Below are 10,726 nucleotides of genomic sequence, written 5' to 3'. Positions count from 1 at the left end.
GACAACATGTGATTGCCTCACAGTTTAGAAGCATTCCAGTCACAAATGTCTGTTAGCCCTATGGCGATGTATGACTGGAAGGTAGTGCTGTGACAGTTTTCCATTAGGCTACTTGCCAATTCACATTTAGCAATTAGCCTATATTGATGGCTAATAACTGAATTTAACAAATCAAGTAGGCTAACCCATTAAGATAGCTGTTTGACCTATAGGTGCCATATGGTGCCATAGTAGAAACAGTAGGCGATCAACATCAGTTTGATTTACTGGAATGACACAGTATTGATTTCCCATCCAGATGTTTTACACCAAGTGGGGTTATAGGCTACCTACTTGTAAAAGACAGATCATGTTTGGGTGATATGAAAAATAGTAGCCTACTATAATAAAAAAAAAAAGCCAAGTTACAAAGTGAGTGAGAGAGTTCATGAGTAGCCTATGAGTGTGTGAGTAATGGGCCGGCCTGCTCGTTGGAGTCCTACACCATGCAGCTGCTAGTAGCAGCAGTCACTCAGCTGGACCTCAATGGACAGATAACAGATGTGCAGAGTCCAGTGGCCTCGGGACAACTTTGGACACTGACACTGACTCACTGACTGAGCTGAGGGAAGCAGGAGTGAACTGAGTGTGAATCTAATTGAGACAAACAAGTCCCAAGCAAGCCCCTGTCTAACATTAGGCTACCTGAATGTAGTGAATCACAGCAGCAACAGGAGGAATCACTCATTCAACTTAGTTGTCGTGAACATTTTAATTTGTTTCCAGATTAAATTTATTCAGATTTTGCTGTTAAACTTTGCTGTTCTTACTGTAGAAACATGTACTGTAGATTAGCAGTGAATAAACTCATGTTGAAAGAAATGGCAATTAAGACAGGATACAGACACCTTTTTATGTGGATAAACTTCAAATAGCCTATTCATTTGTCTTCAGAGATTATTTACAAATGGATTTTAACAGGAGAATACTTGTTAAAAATCTTTGTAGAAGATGAGTCAGGGTTCCCATGTGTCCTGGAAAACCTGGAAAATGGTTATCCAGTCATGGAAAACACATGGAAATTGAGAAAAAGTGTCAATTGCCTGGAAAAGCTTGAGTTGTCCTGGGAAATTATTTATCACATTGTTACATCAGCTACCAGAGCTCTGTTTGACTTTTTCAGACTCCACTAATGATTTATTTTCAAAAGATAAATAAGTTTTATTGTCAACCCTTGTGTGGGGTATTGTGAGTATCATCCAATCCATAGCATTGATAGTGATAATTGAGAAAGCTTCGTGATTTTGCTCTCAAATCACACCAGATTGCTGCATTTCAATTTACAATGCGCACAAATTTTCAGCTGGGGGGTTCGACCTCCCGGGCCCCCTTTGAGGGGTTGGTCCTTGCCATACCTTGTCTAAAGCTGAAATGACGCCACTGGTTGCAGCCTGGGCACAAACATCCACTCAGGTGCTGGACTCTCTCACCTGTCTTCTGTTTGTAGACCAGAAATCCAACGACAGAACAAACGAGGACGACGACAAGAACAACCACTGCAACAACGACGGCGATGGTCGAGTCACTAGACTTCTCTGTTCAACAAAACACAAAGAAACAAAACCATCATCACACAATGTGCAGGTGAAGCAGGTTAGAGCAGAGACTCATGTGTTCATCATGTGTCACTTACAGCTACAAGGCGACATTTATACCAGAGTGAAGTGATTTCTCTCCTTACTGTTCTCAGAACAGTTCCCAACACATTAAGGAGCTGATGTCTGTTTACATTCATCTGGTAATTTACTGCCCCCTTGTGGAGGCAGCAGGTTATTGTCTCTGGAAACTTGTCAACCATCTCTAGTTTGTGCACAGTGCTGCCCTGCTGCACTTAGTTGATGAGGTTTATTAACCAAGAGATGAGCTGCTCAGCTTTTAAACCACTGTATCTATGTTCACAACTGTTGTTGAAGATGAATTCACAGCTCAACTGTAGAACAAAGACTAAAATACCCAACAAACCACAGACATGACGTCACATTCAGGAGCTGCTGATGTCTCTCTTACCCATGTTGGTCCTGATGTGAGCTTTGTCCAGTTTGGTGACGATGTCGTCCTTCACTCCAGAGAGCTGAAACACACAGTCGTACCTCCCCAGTCTTCAGCTTTGACTGATGAGACGTCCAGGTCAACACTCATCTGGAAGGATCCATCATGGTTGGGGAGGATCTCTCCTTGGTCCACGTCCTCATGAAGCTCCTCTCCATCTTTGGTCCAGAACATCAGGGCTCTGTGAGGGTAGAAACCTGTAGCGTGGCAGCTGACTGGAGAGGAGGGAGTCTTCTGGAGGACAGACACTGAGGGACGGACTGGAGAGAGAGATGAGGAGTTATGATACAGTGGTGATTCAGTCTGATTGGTCAATATCAATATTGTTGTGATCATCAAACTACATCAGGTCATGTGACTCTACCTGTTCTCAGCAGAAAGTTCTTCCCATACTTCACGTGCGTCTTCAGCCTCTCTGGACACATTCGAGTGAAGTAGTTTTCGGTGAATTTCATCATCCCTTTGTCAGCGTTCCAGCTCTGTTTAAAAACCTCAGCCTGTGGTTTTGCAGCGATCCATGTCAGTGTTTTCAGGTCCAGTGATATGAAGTCTTATAACCATCCTGAACAAAACCAGTTACTTCATCAGTCTCATCGTCCCACTCACATCCATGCATCCTCTGTAAAACGTGGACACCTGAGACAGAGACAGAGACTGAATTTAACAATGGACATCAATGTCTCAACTTCATACATTGATGTATCTTCCTCCCATTCATTTCTCTTGTCTCCAACTGATCTTAATAAAGACACTGCATCAAAAAGGCCACATCACTTTTACTGTATTGATTATTGATTAATTTCCAACTGGTCAAATGTGAGAAGTTATGGAACATCAGGGACCCTGAGAGTTCAAGGTTCACTGTGTCTAAATCAACCACTGACTTGATGAGGAAAACTACTCAAGATGGGCTTTGATTGGTCTGAACCTTTGTCTTAATTGGTGTACCATCTGATTATGTGTTGATGTTTTGTGGAGTCACAGAAAATTGAAACAGTGAAAAGTGAAATAGGACATAATGCAGACTGTACCTACCTTCACTTTGATTGAGGCGCTGCTTCAAACTCTGAATACTGGCCTTAAGGAAATTGGACAATCTCTCCAAACACTCTGCAGTGTACCACTCCAGATGTTCAGGGTTCTCATCCAATGCTGTTTTCATCCACGTCTGTCTTGGTTCTGCTCTGTTTATGTTGGTGTCACAGTATCCCATCTGAATGTCATTCAAGCAGTGCAACAACCACAAACTCAGGGAGGTTAATAAAATTTGTTATACTTTCATAATTTGATTCACCTTTCTTGTGTCACTAATCCCTTCTTTACAGATATTTCCAGTTATTAATTAATTCAATTGAAATAAATAAATTTGGCTTTATTTTGAAACCACGTCTCTGTCTTGTCTTAGTATACGAACTTGTGTTGTCTGTGAAAGTATTGAGGTCTTAATCAGATTTTCATAAGATATTTCCTGGGGTGAAACTCTCCAGGTGGCGTTGTTTGGTCAGGTTCTGGTGGCCTCCACCCACACATTCACCTCGCCACATACTCGTATTTCCAAAGAGTGCAAAACAAGAAATGAGCAAAGCATCAAGAATATTAAAGAGGCCCAAGTAAATTTAAGAAGATCACAAAAGACACAATAAGATGAAGCACTTCAGACTAATTATTTCTTGTCAGAGGAATATAAAAACTGTACCAGTTTGGTTAAGGTTCTGCATCAAATTGTAAAAGATCAGTTTTAAGACCTCAGGCCGATCATCTATGCACTGTTTGATGAACTACTGCAGTTCTTCTGGATTTTTGTCCAAATATTTTTTCCCCCAGTCTTGTTTTGGCTCAACTCTCTTCCTGTCACTGTCGCAGCTTCCCATTGGGACAACTGTGTTTACTGAGTGTAGGTGAACCATATTAATAGTCAACTGTCGTGTACTACATATGCTCTGGTTATAGTAGCTACTGTCAGTGGACAGTGATTCTACAGTAGCTTGTGGACCAAATGAAACTGCTGCTGCAACAGAGAGATGAAAGATCTTAAGATGAAAGCTGGCAGAAGACGAGCAACAAAAATAATTTCATCTTGGAATAAAAAGTTTGTTGAGTTGAGAAGTTGGAAATCACCTGCTGTAAAGTTTTGCTTTGGTTCACTGATGATTCCTGGACTTACAGTGTTCGGTTTCTGTGTGTTCATGTCTTGATGAGTAGTAACAGGTGAACAGGTATGTCCCCGGACCAATAAGAAGTAAAATGTTTGTGTTATGCTGCTCTCAGCTCTGACATGTGTGGAACGTGGAACTGGAACACTTTTGATTGGTTGTGATTAATGTAAATGTGTTACCTGTTCTTGCTGATCTGCCTGCACTTGTTCAGCTGCTAAAGTCCTGTAACAAAAACCAGTTTGACCTGCTTCTACTTTTAATTTAACCTGATTCTACTTTCCTTTTCATTTATAGTTCAGAAGTAGAGTCCCAACTCTGTGGATACAGGTAATTTAATGTCCTTCCTCAGACATGGGTGATATTATCTCATCTACATTGACCCTCCTCTGTTCCTCAAGTAATCTTGAATGTTCTGATTGCACATGAACGCACCAGAGTCCACCTGCATCCATCTGTGTGGTGCGACAGTGCGGCTCAAGAAAGCATCTTCATGACATCACATCAGACAGGTGCAGACAGTTTAAACACACCTGATGACTTTACTGACCTTTCAGATTTTAGATGAAACATTAAACACATCGTCAATAGTGTAACAATCAATTCCTGTTTGAGCCAGACATCTTTTTTGTACATGTCACTTTGAAGAATTAGAGGGAACATTAGAGCCCCTGGTTTACGTCCAGCTAAACTTGTCGGGAGGCTAATTCTGCTCAGAGTTGAACTGAAATAGATCTTCTCATCAAACTCCTCAATCATAGATGAGCATGCAGACTTTAAAGATTAACTTTATTAGAGATACACAGCACATGATTTTTTACATTAATTTATCTTTGTTAATATACAGTAAAACAAACAAACAAACAAACCAAAAATTACTAAAAAAAATAATTTTACCAAAAGCCACCAGTTAGCACTTTGGCTCCTGAAAGAAATTCTCCTTCAAATGTATTAAGTGTTGTGTCAGACAGCATGGCGGGGAGTGTGGATTTCTCATATCCAGTTTTCCATCCATTTGCTGTGTGTTTATCAGTGCAGAGTCATAGGGGGCTGGCAGCTGACTGGAGAGGACGGGGTCTTCTGGGGGAGAGATACTGAAGGGGGGACTGGAGAGAGAAGGTGGGTGAGGGGGTGGGGTGCAGGTAGGTTAGACTGGTGGTCGTTGGTCTCCACTACATGTTCAGACTCACACATTCATCTTCTGACAGCTCCACATAACAACAACAGCATCTCTCTCTTCTAACAGTGAAAAAGTAAAAGTGACTTCACTCACACTAACTGTTCACTGACTATCACCAGTCGACTGAGAGTGATGTCAGAGCACCAAACAGGTCAGTCTCTTCTGATTGGTCAGGACCAACTCAGGTCTTCAGCCACCGAAAAAACCCCAAAAGGAGAAGCTTTGTTTGACTCATGAAGTAACTCACTGTGTTCACTCCGTTTGTCCTCCAGTCTTTTGAATACAGCTTCTCCTTGACCTCTGGGTTAGTCACAGCTGTAAGGTCAAAAACACACTGTTAGCTGATGTTCACTCACATCCTCCTCTGAACTGACTGAAAATATAAAAACCAGAGTTCTTATGAGCTCAAAATTAAAAAAAACACAACAGGGACAGGTTTTACTTACGGGGTGGATCACGCTTGGCTACAATAAAGAGGAAATACAAATCATGTTAGTTGTTGTAGTTTAAAACAGCAGAACTCAAAGTGATGCAGAAATCCTTCAGCCTTTTGTTCATATCTTCGATTATTTCTCCTTCATCAAACTGTGGCTCTGAACTCTGCAGCTCTCACTGCTGCTGAAACTGAATTTGTTGGAAGCTGAAATTTCAAATTCAAATTTGGATAAAGCATCAACACTTATGTTTCAGTTTCTCACCACATCTCTTTCTGTGGCCGAAGAATCCAACGGCACCGCTGACGAGAGCGAGAACAATGACTGCAGTGATGACGATGATGATCAGAGGAGTAGACCTGTCTGTTGGAGAAACAACAACAAACCAATCACAACATGAGAAGGTAAAGGTCAGAGGAGAAACCAGAGTAAACACTGTAATAATCTAAATCACTGTTTGGCACCTTCGCCACCTCTGAGTCAATTCTTACCAATAATTTTGATTGTTATTGGCAGTTTGGTGACGATGTCGTTCTTCACTCCAGAGAGTTGAAACACACACTCACAGTTCTTCCGGTCTTCAAGTTTCGATAGTAAGAGGTAAATGCTCATCTGGAAGGATCCATCATGGTTGGGGAGGATCTCTCCTTGGTCCACGTCCTCATGAAGCTCCTCTCCATCTTTGGTCCAGAACATCAGGGCTCTGTGAGGGTAGAAACCTGTAGCGTGGCAGCTGACTAGAGGGGAGGAAGTCTTCTGGAGGAGAGACACTGAGGGAAGAACTGGAGAGAAAGAGAGAGAAAGGGAGAAGTGAGACAATAGTTCTGATCTGAGAAAGAGATTTCAATTGATCTTCAACACAAACCTTTATTTCTAGTTAATTCCTTTAATCCAAGTTTTGCTGCTACCCAAAATAAAACAAAATATTCTTGTTAAGAAACAAATGAAAAATAACAAAACAAGAAATCAAATATTCAGAACCAGTGAGTTTTGTTTGTTGCTTTATAAAAGTCCAAGCACTCAGTCAATGGGGAGTTGTACAGGGACTTTCAACAAGATCATCTGCCAAAAAAAACTAAGGCAAGGCAATTTTATTTGTATAGCCCGTTTTTACAAACAGTTTGTCTCAAAGGGCTTCACATGACATCACAACAACATCCTCTGTCCTTAGACCCTCACATCCACTGAGGAAAAACTCCATAGAAAACCCTTTTAACAGGGAAAACCAGGAGAAACCTCAGGGTGAGCAACAGAGGAGGGATCCCTCACCCAGGACGGACAGACGTCCTGTCCTGTCCTAAGTCCACCAACATTAGAACCTGCACCACCTGTTACACCAACTGTTAAAATGGTGACACACCAGATAAATCCACTGATTTGGGATGAAGTAGGAAAAGTTATATTTTATATCCGAAGCAGCAAGCAGTGTCCATCCAGCTGACCAAACCTGTTGAGGAGGTTTGCCATCTACAGCCTGAAAGGTGTAACATGTGCTGCACTGATCTCAGCCAGTGTTGCCCGCACCAGAAGGAATCTACAACCTTCGACTGGATGGCTTCAATCAGACCCTGTGGTGGAGGTAAGAGTTTCGTCCTGTACCAAAATTCAGTAAGTTATTGACAATCAAGACTCTTTCAGTTTAGGTGTCTCTGCACTTTTATTGATGGCAAACTGGTCGATGCTGTGTGTAAAAATGCACATCAGCAAATGCACTTTTTCTGCAACATTTTAATGTCATTAGCACTTTGCTTGAAATATGTTATTCCTGTTTTATTGAATCAGTGTCAACTATGATCTACTTCTGGGAGTTAAGAGTGCAGGTGTGACTCTGAACAGCCTCTAACGAAGGCCAGGTCCGTCCTGGCTGATCTGAGCCGTCCCCTCTATGAACATTGCCTGTACCCCTCCAGCTACAGATATGTAGTGCTGAGATGCCTGACAAATAGGCTCAGGAACTCATTTGTTCCTGTTCCTACAAATTACACCTGAAACAATGCACTAGAAAACCCACACCGAACTCAAAGCTCCATACAGTCTTCCAGAGGAAGTTGTGTTCAATGTAGTCAGATACCTTTTCTTGAGTCTGTGTGTGTTCTATTCATGTGCTTGCTCAAGTGAACTAAACACACAACAGGTTAGACAAGTTAGACTCACAACATGGGATCAACTTTTCTTTCAAGTTAATTCACCGCACATTCATCTTCAACTCCACATATTATCAACTTGAGCTACACCACTAAAGGAAACTACATTAGGTTATGTGACTCCACCTGTTCTCATCAGAGAGCTCCTCCCATAGTTCACGTACGTCTTCAGCCACTCAGGACAAACATGATTTAAGAAGTTCTGATTTATCTCTATGTCAGTATCCCATCTCAGTCTGTTGACCACAGCCTGTACTTTTGGAGTGATCCATCTGTGTGTCTTCAGGTCAAATGTTAGGAAGTCTTCTCCATCATAACCAAACTTAAGAAATCCAATTACTTCTTCAGTCTCATCGTCCCATTCACATCCATATACCCTCTGTAAGATGTGGACACCTGAGATAGAGACAAGGACAGACGTTAACAGTGATGTTTCACATTGTTTGTTGCATGATGGACAATTGTATCCTGTTCTCACAGACTTGTAGCTCTCACGATTAAAGAGATCATATTTTTATTTACATATAAGATCAAGTCTGTGTATACTCTGCTATAAAAAGGTCACAATGATGATCACTGTTATGTTAATTACTGGATGGATGCCAATGGCAGCAGACCACATAATGTCTTATTATTTTTAAAACAAGCAAAAGAAAGTGAACCCGTGTGAACATGCAGACACTAGAAATGACACTATCCTGCCAAGATTAAGTATAAGAAACACAACATGAGGTCGAATTTACTTTTGAACGTGCGGCAGTTTTAGATGAAAAAAAAAACAGACTGTGCAAGGCCTTAAAGCTGAAACAATGATGCACCTGTTCTGGCAATGCCACTTAACTTTCATATTCTGGACAGAAATAGTCTGGTACATTACAGCCAAGATTGGCTCCGAGTGATGTATTTGTTGACCATATTAGGAAAATAACATATTCATAAAGCCAAATTAAGTCATTCAAAACCCTGTATCTTACTGTATACTTTCCTGTGCTGTTGCTGTACTATTGCTCCACCCAGTTTTCAAACACGAAAAAGTTATAACTTCAATGAGGCCACACTTTATAATCCAATAATAAATATTAGTACAGCTTCTCTGTATATCTCTGGAAAATGAAAAACATTAACATGTGTAGAAATTTATACATGTAGAAATTCAACAATTTTCACGTTGATTTATTGACTAGTAATGAAAAGTTATAATTAATTTATTTTCTGTTGATCAAGGTCATTTAGTTATTTGTTTGTGTCACATTTGGGCCTCCATATAGTCCTTTCAATACAATACATAAGTGAGCTATAACAAATATTGTACCTCCATTCTGGTTGAAGTACTGCATGAGAACATGAATGTTGTCTTTGAGGAGGAGCGGTTGAACCTCACACTCCTCAGTGGTGCCCGTGTGTACTTCACGGTGCTCATCTAACATCTTTTTCACCCAGTCCTGCTTTGGTTCCAGCTTTGTGTAGGTGTTACAGTGTAACACTGGGATGTCATCAACCTGTATGACACTTACAAACTCTGGGATGGTTCGTACCTCAGAAGACAGAGTGAATAAATACTTCAGGGAGTGAGTCACTGTGGGACAAATATTTCAGTGTAAATACACACTCAACCTCAAAACGTAGTGAAAACAAATATACAGGACTGTAAACAGTAAAAAAAAAAACAAACAAACATGTTAAACCAAACATTGTCCTACCTGCTGAGGAGCCATGACAGAGAAGAAGGAACAAAAACAAAGTTTTCATCTTGTTTTAGTCGGTTGCATTTTCGGACTAAAGCTCAGAGCTGACTGTTTACCGATAGAGAGGTGGAGCTTCACCTGGAGAGGAGGAGGAATCACTTCACCCGGTGTTTATACACGTCACGAAGTCTATAATAGCCTATCAATAATCTATCAGAACAGCGTCGTCTTTAGACCCTGATGGTGACTTTTATCAGTAACAGAGAACAAACTGCTGTTAGCTCTGAAATGTTTTATGATGTTATGTAGCTTTGCCTATTCTGAAACACCAGTAGCTGCCGGAGGTGGAATGTAACGAATACATGGTTACTGTTGCCAGGAGACAGGGAAATAAAACAGTAGCGAAGCTAGAGAGCTAGAGTTGCGGTGAAGGTATCCCGTTTAGATTGTAACACATCGTGAGTAGTCTGTCACAACAAGCTCTTCTCTACAAATCATATCTAACAGATCAGAACTATTCTCTCTTTCTCTGTGAAACACTGAAATCTATCTTTTCTATTCTCCCACTGCGTCGTCGCGTGATCTAGTTTCACTTTCATTTCAAGTTGATGAATAAACTTGAACTGAATCCGTGTTGCCATCTAGTGGTGAAGTAATGAAGCACACCTTTTGTTTTTATTAAACACAAATTACATCATTTAACAAGAAAAAGAAACACACTATGTACAGGACAAGAGGAGTTACTCAAGTAGGCTATTTCTTTCCTGGCTAAGTACAGTGCTATTAATATTTAGCAGGTAGGTAGCCTATAGAGGGATTCTACTACTTTGATGTGTTAGCATGATAATTGGCAATAAACACAAAGTGTTTGGACCTGACGATGGTGCAAGATGAAAAATGTAAATGAGTCCCAAGCATCTGTTAACGCCAACATCTGTGGGTCACTGAAAAGAGTAAAAGAGTTGTTTCTCACTTCTGTTTTCTCGTGCAGAGGATTATTCCAGTAATGCACCCTGCCAGCAGGAGACCTATCCCAACAGCT

General features: G+C 40.9%; 1 pseudogene across 1 annotated transcript; it reads right to left on the bottom strand.

Annotated features, from left to right (window-relative positions):
• Positions 1–494: 494 nt before the first annotated feature.
• LOC146978019 (uncharacterized) lies at positions 495–9,426 on the bottom strand (annotated as a pseudogene). Its single transcript, XR_015037010.1, has 10 exons — positions 9,312–9,426; positions 8,126–8,395; positions 6,347–6,637; positions 6,120–6,218; positions 5,669–5,736; positions 3,124–3,335; positions 2,453–2,724; positions 2,047–2,348; positions 1,470–1,574; positions 495–601 (listed from the first exon to the last, which is right to left on the bottom strand). The product of XR_015037010.1 is annotated as an uncharacterized LOC146978019 (transcript).
• Between the last annotated feature and the right edge of the window lie 1,300 nt (positions 9,427–10,726).

The sequence above is a fragment of the Trachurus japonicus genome, chromosome 11 (assembly GCF_045865225.1).
Source record: "Trachurus japonicus isolate A0001 chromosome 11, Traja_1.0".
Lineage (NCBI taxonomy): Eukaryota > Metazoa > Chordata > Actinopteri > Carangiformes > Carangidae > Trachurus > Trachurus japonicus.
The sequence above is the reverse complement of the archived record's forward strand: the minus strand, read 5'-3'. Positions and strand labels throughout refer to the sequence as shown.